The 20,616-nt window shown below is 39.6% G+C and overlaps 1 protein-coding gene across 2 annotated transcripts in view; it reads left to right on the plus strand.

Moving 5' to 3' along the window:
- The first annotated feature begins 224 nt into the window (after window positions 1–224).
- Window positions 225–20,616, plus strand: part of PDS5B (PDS5 cohesin associated factor B) — a 190,580-nt gene continuing 170,188 nt past the window's right edge. Inside the window, exon 1 of one of the 2 annotated variants that reach the window (XM_042997690.1) lies at window positions 225–338. The gene's annotated coding sequence lies outside the window, so the exon portion shown is untranslated. Of the gene's footprint in view, window positions 339–941; window positions 1,307–20,616 lie in introns of those variants that run through there. The other variant, XM_042997753.1, reaches the window with a different exon arrangement.

Here is a 20,616-nt window from a genome sequence, read left to right on the forward strand (position 1 = left end):
ACGGGGCGGGGCGGAGTCGGAGCCGGGCGCGCGCGCGCGCGCGGGGACGGGGCGGGGAGAGCCCAGAGGGCTGGCGGGCGCGCGCCCGGGGCCGTCTGGTCGGCAGGGGGCGCTGCGCACCCACGCCGCGCGCTGCCTGCCCCCGGGTGCTGTCCGCGGCGGTTCGATTGGAGCAGCCGCCGAAGAGCGCTTGGCGCCATTTTGAAGCGGAGAGGAGGAGGAACGGCCGGGCTGGCTGCGGAAGGGGAGGGGGGGGGGAGGAGGCGATTGGATGCGGCGGCGGCGGCGGATCCCGGAGAGCAGCGGAGTGAGAGGAGTAGCGAGTCCGGCACCCGGAGGTAGGAAACAATTCAGTTAACGGAAAGAAAATGTCTCTCTTCTCTGGTCTCCGTGCTCCATTTTTCAGCGCCCGCCACCGCGGCAGTGTCTGTGGCGGGGCTTAAGCGCCGCCCGCCTGCCAGCCGAGAGTCGCCTCCCGGCATCGGGGGCTGCAGCCGCCGGCTCCCTGGCGGCGGCCGGGGCCGGGAGGAGTGGGGCGCGGGCCGGGGGCGTGGGTCGGGCTGCGCGGTGGGGGTGGGGAGGGCCCCGCCGCCGGCGCGCTCCCTCCACGCCGCGGGCTCAGTCGCAGCCTCTGGAAATTAAACTTGCCGCCCTGGCCCCAGCCGGGGCGCCCGCGGCGGCGGTGGCGGCGGGCGGTGACCTTGCGCGCGGGCGGGGGTCCGCGCCCCGCAGCCGGGTCGCCAGCGCCCCGCCGCCTCCGCCTCCGCCCCTCCCCCCGCGTCCCGGCCGGCCGGCGGCTGTTTCCCGGGCGGCAGGCGGGCGGCGCGGTGCTCCTGTTGAATCCTCCCGCTGGCGGGTTTTCCCCCTTCCGGGCGAGGGGTGGGGAGCGCGGGTCCGGGCTGAACCCCGGGCGGCGTGCGGGCCTCGGGCGCCTTCGCCGGGTCCCCGCGCGCCTCGCCCGCGCCGCCCAGCCCTTTGCTCCGGGCGAGGAAACGGGCTGCTAGAGTGACATTTTTGCACTGTTACTTGCCAATCCGCCGGACATAAAGCGCGCTAACCGCGCTCTCGGAGCTGGTGCTGGGGGAACCTGAGGACCTGGTGGAGCGAGAGCGCGAGTACTGGCTGGAGAGACTCCTCCTGGGCGACAACTGGGTTCTGGCTTTCCTTTAGGAAGCCGTGGAGTTGGAGTGACAATGAAAATGGTGTGCAGTTGGAAATAGTTAACATTTTTGCGCTGTTATCTTTGTGACACTTGAAAAGTTTTGGTCAGAAGAAAAATCTTGTATGTTGCCGCTGTTGTTTCTTGGTACGTACGTTCGAGCTGCGCCAGGCAGAAGTACAGTTATTTTGAGGGAGTGGATCTGAACCCTGAAATGCGGTGCCTCGCCTTCAGACTTGCCTTGTTACTGCCTTCCTTCCCGGGGAACGCGTAAACTCCGGGAAGGGTTTGAAGGAGCAGGTTGCTACCCTTTCAACACACGTTTTAAGAATCCTAACTAACCCGATAAAAGAGAACCCTTTATTTTGCTTTGAAGGATGTGCTCTGACCGCTGTTTTCACACTTTTATTATGAAGTGATGGACGGGCAGTGCTGTCCTGAACGGACCCTACCCTTACCAGTTTAGGAAACTTGGGATACAGCCTTTAATTTCGAAGGCTGGCCATAGGTCTTTAGTGAGTTGGGAGTCTTCTACTGTCTTCCTAATAAACTTTAAAAATTCAAGCGTGATTGTAAGAGCGAGCTGTGAATAAATTACAATTATTTCAAACTTGCTTGGCAATACAATCATTGTTCTCAACTGACCCCTGTAAAGTTCCAAGCTAGAGCATTTTTGGTATTAACTTACGTAATAAGTAAAATAGTTAAAAACACAAAAATGGTATTAAGCAAAATAAGGGCTGGAAGGGACACTTTATATATGCAGCACATTTGTCAGAGATGCTAAGCATTTTTAGGGGCAGTAAGATGAGCATTCCCATGGTTGTATGCAGGTCAGTTTGTGGAACAGTTAATCTTGTATCACCTGGTGATAGCAGAAAACCTAATTAAAATTTATACCGGTGAATATGTAGGTGAAAGTTTCAACATGGGACTTCTGTTAGATGTATTCTCAAAAGCTTAACTATAAAAAACACATCTTAGGTCCGAACGTTATTCCTTTGAAATAAACTTGCAAATACATAGAGAAAAGGTGCACTTTTGACATTCTTTGATTACTGAAGTAGCTAATTTTTTTTGCCTTTTTTTCTTTTTTCTTTTTTTTTTTTTTTTTTTTGCTGTTTAAAAAAATTACCATTTTTGCAGCTGGGTTTTACCTTAGGGCTTAAATATTTTAAATGACAAGGTAGTATTTGGATTGGTGTTTCGTTTTAAAGAACTTTTGTGCTCTTTATTATTTTCTCCTTTTTTTGAGATTGATTCTCCTTGTATGAGCTTTGTTTTCACAGCAGCTTTTGTATTCTTCCTGTTGCTTTTATTCCTGTCTAATTATGTCTGTCTTTTCCCTCACTTTTTCCAGGAGTTGCAGGAGATAATGTGATGACAGTGATTGTTGTTGTCATGAAATGTCATGAAATGTTGCTAAGGTTATTTATTTGACAGGTAGTCTGAGCTGGCTGTTGATAGAAGTTGCTTTAATTGTTAAGTTTACTTAAAAATTGTTCTGCAGCTTTAACAGTCACAAAGAGTAACATTTTGAGGATTTGACTTTATCAATAACTTGGTAAACCTAACAATAAACTGATACCCTGTATTAGACAGAACTTGCCCTGATGAGGAATGATACTTTATGAGGAAGGGAATATTTTGGGAAGTTGTTTTTTTTTTTTTTGCTTTTCCCTCTTGAAGAATTAGGATTGTCCTTTGACTTCCTCATTGCAACTTTTTTGATCATACGTGCCTAGAACTAACAATTTAACTGTGATTTGGCTTGGATGGCAAGTACTGTGTATAAGTTAAAAAAGAATAAATTTATGTTTCCTTTGTTAGTGTTAGAGAGCTATAAAGAAACTTAAAGATGATCATCATCTTAGTTATGATATGCATGAGAAATTAGGTTCAGATTGTAATTTATCCAAAGGCACAGTCATATTCATATGGTGGAATTGGGGTAACTCTTAGTTTCTCATGGAAGCTTAGAAGCTTCTATATGGTCTGTATTGTTCTGTTCAGGATTTAAGTAATATTTAAAATTCCTGCCAGATAGTGTATTATTCTTCATTCCCTTCTCCATTCATTCAATCAAGAAGTAATATTTCAAGGTTAACCATCTGTTTCAGAGTCTGGTTTTAATAATTTTTATCTGGCATTCAGTCCACTTAAGTTGTCTCAGAAGATAACCTTTTGCATGTCTCTTTTCTGGAGTTAGTTGATCTTTCGTTGTGCAACGTTACTTGACATGGCATTCATTTATTCTTCTTGAAACTTGTAAGCCAGGGTGATTTTGAGGTTAGTATTGAACTTTATTTTGTTATAAGATGGATGTGTATGACTGTATTTTTTTCACTTTTAAACTCCGTTTGCTACACCAGTCATTTGTCACTTCCAGTTAAAATAGATATTTGGATAAAATTGTGTTTGGTTTGAGTATTCCTGTTTGGAAATGTTAAAAATTCCAGAAATACTTAGTTTAAAAGTAAGCCCAGTATTTTCTCTGAAAATGTATTTACTTTTGAAGCATATTTAAGAAGCTGGCAAATGGTTCTCAGTTTTGACTCCTCAGCGTGTAGAGGTCAGCTCTTCCTCACATTATAATGTTATGAAGCTGATTATAACCATTTTCCCCTATAAATGAAAAGGGTTTTTAGCCATTTCTCACTAGTGCAAAAATAGGGTAGGTTTGTTGCTTTGAGACTGTAATTGTTTTAGGTGGGAGGGATGATCATGCACAGGGAGAAAATTATGAAGATTAAACTCAGATGAGCAAAATTTAGTTGCTTAAAGCCATTAATCTGAGATATTTAAACATATCCATAATAGTTATTGTGTTCTAACGACTAGGCATTAATAAGGCATTCTAATTACTAGGCAGTAATTAGAAGTGCTTAGTTTAGTTGCAAAACTTCTAAGTGGCTAGGGGGACTGGAGGAAGAAGACTGGTTAAAGCAGGAAGCATCTTTAAAGGGCCATGACCTGGAAGTACTCCTCTAACCTGCCTCTCCCTTTGACAGAGAATGCTTTAACCTGATTCAGTTAAAATGAACAAATGTTAAGCTCCCATATGCAGAGTGCCAGAGATGATGCAATAACAAGGACTGAGATCTTGCCTTGTAGAAGTTTAGGGTACTGGTTGGACACCTGCACCAAAGTGGTGGGAACTGAGAACCAGACAGTAAGATCCCTGCTGTTAAGGCTTCTTTGAGTAACAATTGAGGTTGCTCTTCTTTATGTGGGAGAATGAAATTAGCCAACACTAAATATAAAACTGATAGGAAGAGGGAATATAATAACCATAAGCATTGCCTCTTTCTAGGACAGGATGGTTGGGGGGGGGGCGGGCAATAGGAAATGAGAGTTTGTGGTGCTTTGGGCAGTGTAGGGATTCTTTTTCTTTTTCATCTCAGAAGTGGTTTTAGAGTGAAGAGATCTTAAAGAAAAGCCCCAGATGTATACCCAAGATCTATTTCCACAATATATCCTCAACTAGCTGAAATTCGGTTAGGCAATTTTAGTCAGCCTTCTGATATGAAGATGGGGGAGGGGCTGTGTGTGGATAGTTGATGGTGAGAGTCGTGGTTAAGGTTGTGGGCTTAGAGGACTTTAATTTTATACTTTAGGTTAAAAGTTATACATGTATATGATAAACATTCTGATGGCACAAAAAAGTAAAAATAAAAGCTACTTGTCCTCCCTTCCCCCCCAACAGGCAGTCCACTGTTAATAGTTTCTAGAGAGTTTATTTTTCAAAAAACTTATACAGATAGTATTATATTGTACCGTCCACTTTTTTTCAACTGCAATTTACTTTTTTGCCTAGCTAATGTCACAGAGCAGTTTTCACATTGGCACATATAGATCAACATAATTAAAAATGATTATTTTGGGGCACCTGGGTGGCGCAGTCGGTTAAGCGTCCGACTTCAGCCAGGTCACGATCTCGTGGTCCGTGAGTTCGAGCCCCGCGTCAGGCTCTGGGCTGATGGCTCGGAGCCTGGAGCCTGTTTCCGATTCTGTGTCTCCCTCTCTCTCTGCCCCTCCCCCGTTCATGCTCTGTCTCGCTCTGTCCCAAAAATAAATAAAAAACGTTGAAAAAAAAATTAAAAAAAATGATTATTTTATGAGGATGTATCATGATTTTTTCTTTCGAGTGTTTAGATTGTAACAATTTACACTGACCAGTGGTTTATGAGTATGCCTGTTACATGTTCACCAACATTGGACTTTATTAAACCTTATGCTTCTTGCCAATTTGATATGAAATTTTTATCCTGTTTTGATTTACATTTCTTTGATTATGAGTGAGGGTAATCACTTTCTTTTTTCTTTTTTGGGGGGGGTATGCTTATTGGGCAGAAGTTACTTGTAGCACATACTTTAGATGGAGCTTATTTTACTTGACTCTTTCTCCCCCTCCCTCATCTAAAATGAACTGAGAGAGGTGCAATTTTTAGAGAGTTATAATATTTTTAGAGCCTGTGGCACCTTGAGGGGGGCATTGCTCTGAATGGAGAGACTACAATGCTAGACTTTGAACGACCAAGGGCCAACATTGAGCATATTGAGAGCCCTTAACTTGGTGTTAACGAGGTATATAAAGGCAGGAAGGGAGATTTGAGAGGGCAAATAAATTTTGTATAGGGCCAGCTCTGTCTTCTGTCTGCTTCTCCTGTCTCACTACTCCCTTCCACCCTCAACTGTCATTTGGTTTTTACCTGTGCTGTCATTTCGTATGCTCCTGTTCCCTGGCAGGGGTAGCAACCTTGACCTTGTTATTTCAAGAGTTCCTCCAGAGATGAGGGACACTTCGTTTTAATTATAAGGGAAACTGATTTTGCTTCAAACCAGTCAAAGGGAGCAGTTCTCATTTCTTACATCCTTTAGATCTATTTTCTGATGTTTAGTAGTACCTTTCTGTAGTTGATATTCTCCTAGGGTGTCAGAGGCCTTACATGCTGAACTGTACAGAAATCAGGGGATGTTGGCAGGACTACATGGACTTTGTTCCTGTTTAATCCCTACGTACCACCCTCACCCCCAGCTTCACAGTTTGTTTTTTTTTTAATGAATTTTTTTTCCTTGTAGCCTTGGGAAGTGATAGGTTTAAAGGGCTTTTGTCTGTCACCCCCTCTGTCCCCAATCACAAATGATAACCCTGTGTAAGTGATGTTAATTAATGTGACTGTGGTGATCTTTTCACAGTGCATGTACATAGTATCAAAACATCAGGTTGCATATCTTAAATATGTACAATTTTTGTACATCAGAGATACAAAGCTGTTAGTTTTTGTCTAAAGTTACCGTACATGCTAGTTAACATCAGATAGCTAGTCCTTTTTCATCATTACCTCTAGCCTTGGCCAATGGTTCTCAAATGGGGTTGTTTGGGACACCCCTTCCCTCCCCAGTGCCTCACACCAGGACATTTGGCAAGGTCTGGAGACATTTTGGCTATCATAACTGGGGGAATGGGGGAGGGTGGTGCCACTGGCATCTAGTGGGTGGAGGTCAGGGATGTTAAAACACCCTACATTGTGTAGGGCAATGCTCCACAACAAAAAACTATCTGGCCCAATGTATCAATAGTTCCAAGGATGAGAAACCCTGGTCTAGGTAGAATTAATCCGGGAAGCCCATAGTTAACCCCAGCTCAACTGAACTAGGCCTGCCCATCAACTCTTGGTAGTAGCAATCCAGCTATTTCAAGGCTTTCATTTAGTTTTATGCTCAAAATGGCAAGCTTTGAAATACAAGTCTTGAGCACTTTTTTTTTTCTTTGTCTCTTTGGTAAATTTCTTTTTGGCTATTGACTTTCCTTCTCTTCTCCCTTTATGATATAACATGATTGGGGTCAAAGCTTTGTAGTTCTAGTTGGGAGTTTGGAAGGTCACTAGCATTTAAGACTTGAACAGCAGTAGGAGCATATGTAGGCATTTGATGTAATGCTTGATGAAGCCCTTTCTAAGGAAGGCAAAAGAGCTTGGTGGTTAAGCCTGTAGACTTAGAGTCAAGACTGCCTAGGTTTTTATTCTGTCTCCATTACTAGCTAGCTTTGTCACCATGGGCAAATTACTAATTTTGCTAAGCCTCAGTTTCTGAATCTGTAAAGTGGGGGATAATAGATATCTCACATTTAAAAACAGCTTAATTCAGCTATAATTCACATACAGTATAATTCACTGAATGAATGTGTACAATTGTTTTCTAGTACATTCACAAGTTTATGCAACCATCACTGCAATCTGATTGTAGAACATGTTTATCTCCCATGAGAGAAACCCCAAATGTGTTAGTTGTCACTTCCTATTACCACTAATCTCATTTGTTGTTTTTTTTGGGGGGTGGGGGTGGGGGGCGGATAAGCCAGACCAAATGCTTACCCTGGTGCCAAGATGGTAAGTACTCAACAAAAAAACCATTAGAGGTTGGTGCAGGGATACTGTATTTGTGCCAGGTCCATTCATATCACTTTAGAGAAGGCCAAGATGGAAAATTGTTTGTTTGTTAAATGGTGTATGTTATATACTATACAAGAAATTCATGCTCCAAAATATAAAGATAAAAGATATTTTTTCAATTATGAAATGTATATTCAAGTAGGAAGAAAGAAACTGGTTGTATAAAATACCAGTTATAATTAGAAAATAATTGAAAACAAGGCAGAATAAAGTGTTTTCAGGAAGGTGTAAACAAAATATCTGAAATTGGGAATTTGATAAAAGGAAATTGATTAATCATGTCAAGCTGAGAGTACAGGAATCATGAAAAACCTCTTGAAGTGAGGGACTTTTTGGCCAAGTCTTAGATGATAAAATATGAGACTTTGACTCCTAAGAAGAGCCCTTGAAGAATGCTATACTTCTTGAGGTATTGGTGGTACCATCATCATCATCATTTCTTGCTGCCTCATGCTCCTGCCAAATGTTGCCTCTGGTAGCTTCATCCATGGTCTTTTTTGATGTTTCTAATCTGTTGTGTTTGGGAATTTATCTAAATGCATTAAGTACAGTTTTAGTGAGAGGTTGATGTCTGTGACAAAAGGATATGAATATGTGGCCTTATGTTGTCTCTTTGAATTGCATTTTTCGTTTATTTTCTGATTTAATTGGGTTTATTGAGTAAATAGTTTCTAGGCATATTAGGCTGATAAAAATGTTTTCTTCTTCCAGGGCTTCTACTGTGAACTATATCCCTGACCTCTCTCCTAAATATCCTGTCTTCTTTTTCTTGTATACTGTATTGGACACAATACCTCCAGTACAACATATTCAAAACTGAATTGCTTTCCTCTACCTCTACCCTTTAACATCCTGTCTGGGTTAATAACACAGATACCTTTTTTTAAGTTGTAAGGGATGACTAGATTTGTTATCAAGTCAGAAACCTGCAGTCTTCTTGATCTTTCTCCTTCTCATATCCAATGAATTACACATCTTGTTGATTCTGATACAGTATTTCCAAAGGTATTTATTTATTTATTTATTTATTTATTTATTTATTTAACGTTTATTTATTTTTGAGACAGAGAGAAACAGAGCATGAACAGGGGAGGAACAGAGCAGAGAGAGAGGGAGACACAGAATCTGAAACAGGCTCCAGGCTCTGAGCTGTCAGCACAGAGCCCGACGCGGGGCTTGAACTCACAGACCATGAGATCATGACCTGAGCCGAAGTCGGACGCTTAACCGACCAAGCCACCCAGGCGCCCCCCCCCCTTTTTTTAAATGTTTATTTATTTTTGAGACAGAGAGAGACAGAGCATGAACAGGGGAGGAGCAGAGCAGAGAGAGAGGGAGACACAGAATCTGAAACAGGCTCCAGGCTCTGAGCTGTCACAGCACAGCTCCGAGCTGAGCCCGACGCAAAGGTTTTTTAAAACATAAATACTGTATGCATATTAGTACTTCAAAAGTGAAACAACAAAAAGAGGAAAAAAGGTACACAATCAAAAGTTTCTCATTCATAGCCTTTCCCATCTGTCAAGTTCCCAAATTTCTACAGTAGTTTACTCACGTTATTGATTTCTTACATATCCTTCTGGGGATTTAAAAAATACAGCCGTTTATAAGTACATTTATCCCATCTTTCTCTTTTCCCCTCCTCCTGCTCCCAGATGTTTTACGTTAGTGTTGGAAACTAACTGCTTTGCCTTTTACTTTCTCTCTCTCTCTCTCTCTCTCTCTTTTTTAAGTTTGTTTATTTTGAGAGAGAGAGAGAGAGAAAGTGAGAGGCAGAGGAGCAGAGAGAGAGGGAGAGAGAGAGAATCCTAAGCAGGCTCTGGCACTATAAGCTCGAAGCCTGATATGGGGCTCAAACTCCTGAACCTTGAGATCATGACCTGAGCTGAAGTCAGACTCTTTTTTTTTTTTAATTTTTTTTTTTTTAACGTTTATTTATTTTTGAGACAGAGAGAGACAGAGCATGAACGGGGGAGGGTCAGAGAGAGGGAGACACAGAATCTGAAACAGGCTCCAGGCTCTGAGCTGTCAGCACAGAGCCCGACGCGGGGCTCGAACTCACGGACCGCGAGATCGTGACCTGAGCCGAAGTCGGCCGCTCGACCGACTGGGCCACCCAGGCGCCCCTGAAGTCAGACTCTTAACAGGGCCACCCAGGTGCCCCACCTTTTACTTTTTTTTTTTCCCACTGAACAATATACCTTGGAGATCTTAACGCAGTGGTGTGTAAAGTGCTAGTTGCTTATGCACGCTCTCTACTTCTCTCCGCTTTTCAAAAGCTGCTGTTCCTTTTTACTTATGAACCACAATTTAACTGGTAGTATAAAACACCAGTTATCATAAAATAATTTAAAAGAAGGCGGAATAAAGTATTTTCTTTTAAAGCCCATTGGTGGACAGCTGTATTGTTTCCAGTGTTTACTATTATAAAAATTATAAGAATCTTGCATCAAGCAACACTGTTGGATATATCATTCTGTACATATGCCCATGTGTCTGTAGGATAAATTCCTAGAAGTGGAATTGCTGGGTCAAAGAATATAACAGGTATAATTTTGATATTGTTAAATTGTGTTTCATAGACGTTGTAACAATAACGTGTTTATGAGAATACTTGTTTCCCTATACCCTTGCCAGCACAGTGTGTAATCAAGCTTTTTGGATTTGTGCCAATACGATAGGCGAAAAATGGTATCTCAGTGTAGTTTTAATTAATATTTCTCTTACAAGTGAAGCCAAGCATCTTTTCATATGGTTAAGAGCCCTCTATATTATTTTTTTTTTTCCTGTGAACTCTCTCATTTTAATCTTTACCCATTTTTTTCTGTCCATTTGGGGATTCTTAAATTTCTCTTCAGTCCCTGTTCCATTGGTTGGTTTAGTAAATGTAAACATGACTTGCTTGTTTGCCTGCATTTGTCTTCTGACAGGTATCTGCTTACACCATCACTCCCTTCTAGGCTATCTCTTAGACTATTAACAGAGTGATATTTCTAATCATGAATTTGAGTGTGTCATTTCCTTGCTTTAAACTCTTCAGTGGCTCTTCACGCCCTTTGTAATCCAAGTATCTTAGTATTGGCGTGGTATCTACCTGCCTTGCCAGCATTTCATGTCACTTTGTGTTAGGCTCGCTCAGCTCCCAAAACACTGCTCATAGCTCCCTACTGTGTTGGACCTTTTGTCTCTGTGTCTTTACATGCGGTATTTCTCTTCTTGCAGTGGTCATTCCTGCTTGTTCACATGTCATCCTCTACCTAATGGAAAGGTTTTTCTGATACATGACTCTTCTTTTGGGCAACGTGTTGTGCTCTTTTCCCCTTCTCACAAGACCCTGTGTATACCTTTATAATGGAAACCGTCATGTCATGTGTTGTTCTTATTTGTTTTTTGCCCTTATACGGTTAACCTTTGAGGCCATGAACTTATAGTTATTTTGGAACCTAGCAGAATATTTGGCACTGGTAGATGATTAATATTTACTGAATACACACAAATGTATGTATATATACGCTAAATATAAGTCTGGACAACCCAAGACTAAGTGGAAAAAGGGAAAATTAATACAGTGAGCTCATGAATTGTTTTTAAATTTATTTTTGATTTACTTATTTATGTATTATATATTCTATATATTTATGTTCTATATTTGCATATATTTATATTAAGGTATAAACTAAATACAGTGAAATGTACAGATCTCAACTTTGATGAGATCAATACCCAGTGCCCAAAAGATGATATTGAGCATTTTTGTCATCCCAAAAGGTTCCCTCTTTGCCTTTTTTATCCAGTTCCCTCTTCCCCAAGCACTCTGATATCTGACAAGGTAGATTAGTTTTGTTCTGTGTTCATGCAGTGTGCTTTTTTGCATTTAGCTTCTTTTGCTTAGCATTTCCAGATTTATCCATGAAGTGGAATATACCAGTTTTTCTTTTTATTGCTTAATTAAATTAAATTGGATGAATATACCACAGTTTATCTTTTCTTCTGTTGATGAACATTTGAGTTGCTTCCAATTTTTTACCATTAAGAATAAGACCTATGCGTGTCTTCTTGCAAACAGTTGTTTTCATTTTTCTTGAGTAAATACCTAGGAATGGAATTGTGAGTTTATAGGCAGATGTGTGTTTAACTATGTCAGAAATTCCCACATTTTCAAAGTGATTTTCTACTTTATAGTCCCACCATGAATATATGAGAATTCTAGTTGCTCTACATTCTTGCCAACGTTTGGATAATCAGTCTTAATTTTAGCCATTTATAAGGTATGAAATGGTTTCTCATTGTGGTTTCATTTTGGATTTCCTTGGTGGCTAATGATGTTGAGTAGCTTTTCATACAGCTATTGATAATTAGTGTATTTTCTTTTGTGAATTTGTCTTCCAAGTTTTCTGCGTGTTTAAAAAATTGGTTATCTTTTTATTGGTGTGTAATATAGTCTGGATACAAGTTGTCAGATCAATGTGTTAAGAGTATTTTCTCCTAATTTGTAGTTTGTCTTGTTTTTTCCTTACTGGTATATTTTGACAAAGTCTAAATAATCAAGTTTTTTCTTTAATAGATATGCCTTTTAGGGTGCCTGGGTGGATCAGTCTGTTGGGCATCCGAATTTGGCTCAGGTCATGATCTCGAGTTCGTGGGATTGAGCCCTGTGTCGGGCTCCGTGCTGACAGCTCAGAGCCTGGAGCCTGCTTCAGATTCTGTGTCTCCCTCTCTCTCTGCCCCTCTCCCGCTCATGTTCTGTCTCTGTTTTTCTCAAAAATAAACAAACGTTAAAAAAATGAAAAAAAAATAGATTATGTTTTTTGAGTCGTAAGAAGCTCTGCCGATATATCCAAAAGTCATGAAAATAATTTCTTGTGCTTTCTTTTAGAAGTTTCATAGTCTTAGCCTTTATCTATAAGGCTATGATCCATCTTGAATTATTTTGCATGGTGTGAAGTAGGAGGTTAAAGTTCACTTTTAAAAATACATTTATCCAATTCCAACACCATTGTTTGGAAAAAAAAAACCCAAAAACGAAAACACCTTTTCTTTGCTGCAGTGATTAGATGTGTCTTTATTTGTGTCTTTATTATTTGTTATTGTTATTAATTTTTTTTTTTTTTTTTTTTTTTGCTATTTTTGTTATTTATTTACGACAAACATCTCACATCTGTAATGTGTCTTTATTCAGAATCCTTTGAACTTACATGTGTAGGTCTATTTCTGGACTCAATTCTGTTTCATTGATCTATTTGTTTCTCCTATGCCAGTGTCACAGTGTCTCTATTACCATAACTTTTGGAATCAAATAGTGTGAATCCTCCAACATTGTTTGGCCGGTCTGGTTCTTTTGTGTTTCAGGGTCTCAATTTCTATAAAAAGAAAGTCTTTTGGGATTTTGATTGGGATTGTGTTGCTCTGTAGATATATATAGGGAAAACTGATCTGTACCGATATTGAATGTGGTAGTTAGCCTCTCACATGGTTCCCATTGATCCCTGTCTGGTATTTGCACTGTTTCATAGGCCAACTTGCACATTGATTAGGGTTGATGTGTGTGATCAATAGGGTATGGGAAAAGTGATGGTATGTCACTTCTAAAATTAGGTTAAAAAAAGATACAGTGGCTTGTTACTGGTCTTTTCCTCATTACTCACTGTAGAAAAAACCAGATGCCATATTGTAGAGAGACCCAATGTCAAGACGGTGAAGGGTCTGAGTTTTTACCCTACTTGCAGGCTCTCAAGTTAGCTTACTACAGTTTCATGGGTGCTGATAAAAGACATGAGGCCCCTGGGTCAGATTGGAAAGACTGTCACAATTACAGGAGGAGTAGCTAGGGTTTTGGCATTTTTGCACCAGTTCCTTGAGTTCCATTTCGCACCTGGTAACGTGAAGAGGGCCAGATGACACCTACATATGCAGTGGACTATGTTTCAGGAGAGGAACTTTGGACACGGGGAACCTGGATAGTTTTATTTATTTTTTTTTATGTTTTAAATGTTTATTTTGAGAGACAGCATGAACAAGGAGAGGGACAGAGAGAGAGAGAGGCAGAGGGAACAAGGGAGAGAGAATCCCAAGCATGGAACCTGATGTGGGACTTGATCTCATAAACCATGAGATCATGACCTGAGCTGAAATCCAGGGTCAAATGCTTAACCTACTGAGGCCACCCAGGCACCCCAAAACTGGATATTTTTAGATGTGCAGTAAGCATACTTGCTCTTTGCTTTGGAGGTGACTTTCTTTATCTTCTAAGTCCGTTCATTTTATAGATACCTTTGAAACATAGTTTAGAACAAAGGGCAGTCCATCCTCAGTTGCAAAATGTGCAGAAATGTAGGTCCCATGGATTATTGTCTCCTAACATCTACGTGACAAAGAACTGAGGCTTTCTGCCAATAGCCTTGAGTGACCTTAGAAGCAGATCCTCCTCTAGCCTTCAGTTGACTATTATTTATTTGACTACAGTCTCATCAGAGACCCTTGATCCAGACCCACCAGCTAAGCTGCTTCTGGATTCCTGACCCTTAGAAACTGAGATAATTTTGTTTCAGCTGTTAAGTTTTGGGATTGTTTCTTACACAGCGATGACTAATACAGTTGTATATCTCTCCTTTTATTTAGTTCATCTTTAACATGTGTTGTAAACGTGTGTGGAAGATCTCTACATCAACCTACTAAAATGGATTTTTACATATTAATATGTTAACATATCAATCATATAATGTGATGTTATGTTAATGTGTTAATTTATATACATGTAATAAAAAGTAACATTTTGGGGCACCTGGGTGGCTCAGTCCATTAAGCGTCTGACTTCGGTTCAGGTCATGATCCTACTGCTTGTGAGTTGGAGCCCCGTGTTGGGCTCTGTGCTGACAGTTCAGAGCCTGGAGCCTGCTTCAGATTCTGTCTCTGTTTCTCTCCCCCTTGCCTGCTTGCGCTCTTTCTTTCTCAAATATAAATATTAAAAAAATCTTTTAGGGGCGCCTGGGTGGCTCAGTTGGTCAAGTGTCCAACTTTGGCTCAGGTCATGATCTCACAATTCGTGGGTTTGAGCCCTGCGTCAGGCCCTGTGCTGACAGTTCAGCGCCTGGAGCTTGCTTCAGATTCTGTGTCCGCACCCCTCCCCTGCTTGCATTCTGTCTCTCACTCTCTCAAAACTAAATAAAACATTAAAAATTTTTTTTTAGACAGTAACATTTTAATGTTCTCTGTAGAGATCTTGCATGTATTAAAAATCTTTTTGATGCTATTACAAATGAAATTTTGTAAATGTTCTTTGTATACAAAAATGCCATAGTTACTTTAAATTGAGTTCAGATTCGTTTAGTTCCAGGACTCTTTGTAGATTCCTTAGGACTTTCTTTACAAAAATAGTCAGATAATTTGTGAATAAGACCGTTTTATTCCTTCCTTTTCTCATCTTACAAGCTTTTTCTTTGTCTTGCCTTATTGCACCATCTCTCATTTTCAGTCTAATGTTAAAGAGCAATGGTGAGAATGGACATCCTTGTCTCGTTCCTGATCTTAAGGGAAAACATTGTCCTTCACCATAAAATAGGATGTCAGCAGTGGGTTTTTTTTGTAGATTAAAAGAAATCAGATGGAAGATACTCCCTGTTTTACTGAAACTTTTAAATTATGAATGGGTGTTAAATATTGTCACACATCCCCCCCCCCCCCCCCCCTTTTTTTGTATTTAGTGAGATGATTGTATGGCTTTTATTCTTTATTCTGTTATTTATTTTGGTGAAATATATTTACTGATTTTTTTTTTCTAAAGGAAAGTTTTTTAATGTTTATTATTGAGAGACAGAGAGAAACAGAGCATGAGCAGGGGAGGGGCAGAGAGAAGAGGAGACACAGAATCTGAAGCAGGCTCCAGGCTCTGAGCTGTCAGCACAGAGCCCGACAGGCCTTGAACTCACAATCCGCAAGATCATGACCTGAGCCACCCAGGTGCCCCTATTTATTGATTTTTGAAAGTGATACCAATCTTGCATTTCTGGGATAACCTTACATGATCATGATGATCATGATGTTTTGTCCACTTACCTGTTTTTGGGTTTGTTTTGTTAAGGATGTCTGTGTTCTTGATAAATATGGTTTATGATGCTTTTTTTTTTTTTAATTTTATTTTTGAGAGCAAGAGAGAGTGCGTGCCAGCAGGGAAGGGGCAGAGAGGGAGACCCAGAATCCTAATTAGGCTCCAGGCTCCCAGCTGTCAGCATAGAGCCTGGTGTGGGGCTCGAACTCACCAACTGTGAGATTATGACCTGAGCCAAAGTCAAGCAGTTTGTGGGTTATTTAAGTTACCAAATCTTTTGGCATATGGTTTATAATTTTCCATTGTGATCCTTTTAATGCCTGCAGGATTTGTCATGATTGGTCTTTTATTCCTGATGTTGGTAGTTTGTATTTTACTTTCTTCTGTTCTTCGTCATTCATGCTAGGGCTTAACAATGTTATTTCTTTTCACAGCTTTTGGTTGGCTTCTGGTTTTATCTTGATAATTCCTTAATTCTTTCTTCTGTTGGTTTAATATTTTTTTCTGGCTTTTTTGGAAAAAAAATTTAAGCTTTATTTTTGAGGGGGGAGGGAGAGAGAGAGAGAGAGAGACAGAGAGAGAGAGGGAGGGAGAGGGAGGGAGGGAGGTAGAGAGAGGGAGGAGCAGAGAGAGGGAGACAGAATCCGAAGCAGGCTCCAGGCTCTGAGCTGTCAGCACAGAGTCCGACGCGGGGCTCGACCTCTGACCTGAGCTGAAGTCGGACGCCCAACTGACTGAGCCACCCAGGTGCCCCTTTTCTGGCTTTATGTCTAAATGTGGAAATTTAGACATTTAAACTTAAGACTTTGTGTTTAAATATAAGCACTTGAAGCTATCCTTTCTTCTCTAAGCATTGCTTAATTGCATGTTTAATGTTTACATATTGTATTTTCATTATCAGTTAAAAATATTTTCTAAATTTCTTTGTGATTTCTTTGACTCATGGAGTATTTAGAAACATGTTGCTTGATTTCCAGGTATTTTGAGTTTTCATAGACAGTTTCTTATAGTTGAATGCTAATATGATTCTGTTGGGGTCAGAGAACATACTCTAAAATTTCTGCCTTTTGAAATTTGAGACTCATTTTATGATGCAGTATATGCTCTATGATACAGTTGGGTCAGATTGGTTAATAGTGTTTAAGTCATCTATATCATAATCAAAACTTTTTCTCTATATATAAAAAATATTTTAGGGGTGCCCATCCCCTGCTTGCACTCAGTCTCAAAATAAACAAACATAAAAATATTTAAAAAAAAATATTAAAAAATATGTAACATAAAAGGGACAGTAAAGGATGGGAGAAAAATACAGGTTAAAAAAATACAACACATAGCAAACAACAGACTTGATTAAAAAAATACAACACACGTAGCAAATAACAGACTTAAATTCAACCATATAAATATTGTTAAATACAATGTTTCCTAAAACTCCAAAGACAGAAATTGCTATATAAGTAGGTTTAATATTAAAAAAAAACAAAATGAGGGGTTCCTGGATGGTTCAGTCGGTTGTGCATCCATCTCTTGATTTCGGCTCAGGTTATGATCTCTTGGTTGGTGGGGTCAAGCCCCCCAGCGCTGAGCCTGCTTGGGATTCTCTCTCTCCCTCTTCCCCTGTGTCTCTCTCCTCTGCCCCTCCCCCATGCATACACACACGGCCACATACACTCTCTCTCTCAAAATAAATACTTAAAGAAAAAAAATGAATGAGATCTTGGCCTTTTGCGACAACATGGATGCTAATAAGTTAAAGACAAATGCCAAATGATGTCTTTTATATGAGGAATCTAAAAAAAAATTAAACAGCAGAAACAAACCCATAAATACAGAGAACTGATGGCTGCCAGAGGGGTGGAGGGTGAGGGGATAGGCAAAATGGGTGAGGGAAACTGGGAGATACAGGCTTCCAGTTAAGGAATCATTAAGTCATAAGGATAAAAGGTACAGCATAGGGAATATAGTTTTTGGTACTGTAATAGTATTGTGACAGATGAACTATACTTGCAATGAGGATAGCATAACATAAACTTGCCATATAACTATATTGTGCACTTGAAACTAATGTAACATTGTATGTTTACTATATCTCAATAAAAAAAGAAACATTTTTAAAAATGAAAAGAAAGTCCACTAAATATATGCTGTATATAAGAGATGCATTTTAAGAACAAAAACACAAGTCAGGTTAAAAGTGTAATAATGAAAATCATACATCATGAATGTAAATAGTAAACACAGGAAAAGTTGTGTACTTACATTAATAACAGAAAAAAATGTAACTTCAGGTGTGCCTGGGTGGCTCAGTTGGTTAAACATCTGACTTTGGCTCAGGTCACGATCTTGTGGTTTGTGAGTTTGAGTGTCTTCTCGGGCCCTGTGTCGACAGCTCAGAGCCTGGAGCCTGCTTCAGATTCTGTCTCGCTTTCTCTCTGCCCTTCCCTTGCTTATATTCTGTCTCTCTCTCAAAAATAAATAAACATTAAGAAAAATCTTTTTATTAAAAAAAAGGGGGGGGGTGGTTAACTTCAGTAAAGAATTATCAAAGGTAAAAAGGTCAATTCATCCAGAAGGCATACCAATACCAAATGAGAATCCACCTAATACCAGAGAGCCTGAGGCAAAAACTGCATTAAGGAAACACATGAAGCAAAAGCTGATTAAGTTATAGATATAAAAGTTATAGGAAGAAATGAACAAATCTACAATTATAGCTGGGAGTTATGATACCCCTCTCTTAACAAGTGAAATGGATATAAAATAACCTACAGAAATATAGATCAGAGATCAGCAAACTACAGGGCAGATCCTTGGCCCTCTGCCTGCCTTTATAAGTAAAGTTTTATTAGAACACTGCCATGCCTATTCATTTCCATATTGCCATGGCTGTTTTCACACTACAATAAGAGAATAGCCACTGCAAGGGCTATAATCCACAAAACCCAAAATATTTTTTTAAAGTTGTTTGGGAGAGAGAGAGACTGCAGGCAAGTGGAGGAGGGGCAGAGAAAGAGGGAGAGAGAATCCCAAGCAGGCTCCATGCTGTTAGTGCAGGGACCGATGTGGGCTTGAGCCAGCGAACTATGAGAACATGACCTGAGCTGAAATCAAGAGTCGTATGCTTAACTGAGCCACCCAGTTGCCCCTATTTTAAATCTTCTATTGGCTTTTTAAGCTAAACTGCTTTGTAATTTTTTAGTGGTTGCTCTAGGAATTACAGTATTCATGATTAACTTTTACATTTTATTTTGCACTAACATGCTATTTCATGTAAAATGAAAGAACTTTACAAAGTATAATTATATTTGACCTTTGTGCTGTTGGTGTGCTATTTTTTGCTTCAGCACAGTGCTATGTTTGCTTTAGTCACTGGTCTCTTGAAGAATTTCAGAGAAAATAAATGAGATAGTCCTTGGTATATACCTACATATTATTTCAGGTTTTCTTTCTTTCTTTCTTTCTTTCTTTCTTTCTTTCTTTCTTTCTTTCTTTCTTTTTCTGTGTACATCTAAGTTTCGACTGACGTCATTTCCCTTCAGCTTGAACAACTTCCATTAACATTGCATAATGCATAAATCAATTGATAAAGTCTTGAGTCTTAGTTGAATATGTTTATGTTTTTTAAGAATATTTTTGCTGGATATAGATTCTGGGTTGATAGTCTTTTTCTTTAATTACTTTAAAGATGTATATTTATTGTCTTTTGGTTTCCATTGTGTCTTCAATTTTCAATAATTTGATTTATATTTTTTCTTTTCCTTTTTTTTTCTGCTACTATGTTTAGAGTTAGCTGAGCTTATTAGATTTGTAATTTGATATTTTTCACCAAATGTGGGACATCTTAACCATTATTTAAAAATACGTTCCCTGTTCTCTCTCCGCTCCATTTGAGATTCTTGTTATTCTGCTTAAAATTGTACTATAGGTCTCTAAGTCTGTTAACTTTTTAAAATCTTTTCCCCTCAGTTCTTTAGATTGAATAATTTCTACTGCTCTGTCTTCAAGGTCACTGACTCTTTTTTATGTTTTTTTTTAATTTGCTTTTAAGTATCCCTGCCCAAATCTTTTTTTTTCTTTTCTTTCATTTTTCAGCTTTATTGAGCTGTAATTAACAAATAACATTTTGTAAATTTAAGGTGTACAGCATGATAGTTTGATACATGTATATATATGAAATGATTACTACAGTAAGGTTAGTTAACACATCCATCACCTCACATAGCTAACATTTTCTGTGTGTTGTGAAAACATTTAAGATTTATTCTTAGCAGCTTTCAATTATATAATATGTATGGGATTATTAACTATCGTCACCATGCTGTACGTGAGATTCTCAGAATTTATTCATTTTATAACTGAAAGTTTTTACTCTTCAACAAAGTCTCCCCATTTCTCCCACACCCCAGCCCCTTGCAACCACCAATTTACTCTCTATGAGAGTTCTCCTTTTTCAGATTTCACATATAAGTGAGACTATTTGGTATTTCTTTCTCTGATTCATTTCATTTCGCACAGTGCCTTCAGGTTGCATCCATGTTGTTGTAGATGGCAAGATTTCCTTCTTTTGCTTGACTGAATGAATGCATTTCATGATATACACATACATAAAATACATCTTTATCAAGTCATCATCAACTGATGGACATTTAGGTTTCCATGTCTTTGTTACTGTGAACATTGCTGCAGTGAACATGGGGGTGCTGATATTTTAAGCCCATTTTTAAATACTATACCCCTCAGTTCTAGTATTTCACTTGGTTCTTTTTTTTTAAACGATTTTTTTCTTTAAAAAAATTTTTTTTAATGTTTATTTTTGAGAGAGACAGAGACAGAGCATGAGAGGAGGAGGGGCAGAGAGAGAGGGAGACACAGAATCCAAAGCAGGCTCCAGGTTCTGAGCCATCAGCACAGAGCCTGACATGGGGCTCAAACCCACGAGCTGTGAGATCATGACC

This window comes from Panthera tigris, chromosome A1 (assembly GCF_018350195.1).
Source record: "Panthera tigris isolate Pti1 chromosome A1, P.tigris_Pti1_mat1.1, whole genome shotgun sequence".
Taxonomy (NCBI): Eukaryota; Metazoa; Chordata; class Mammalia; order Carnivora; family Felidae; genus Panthera; species Panthera tigris.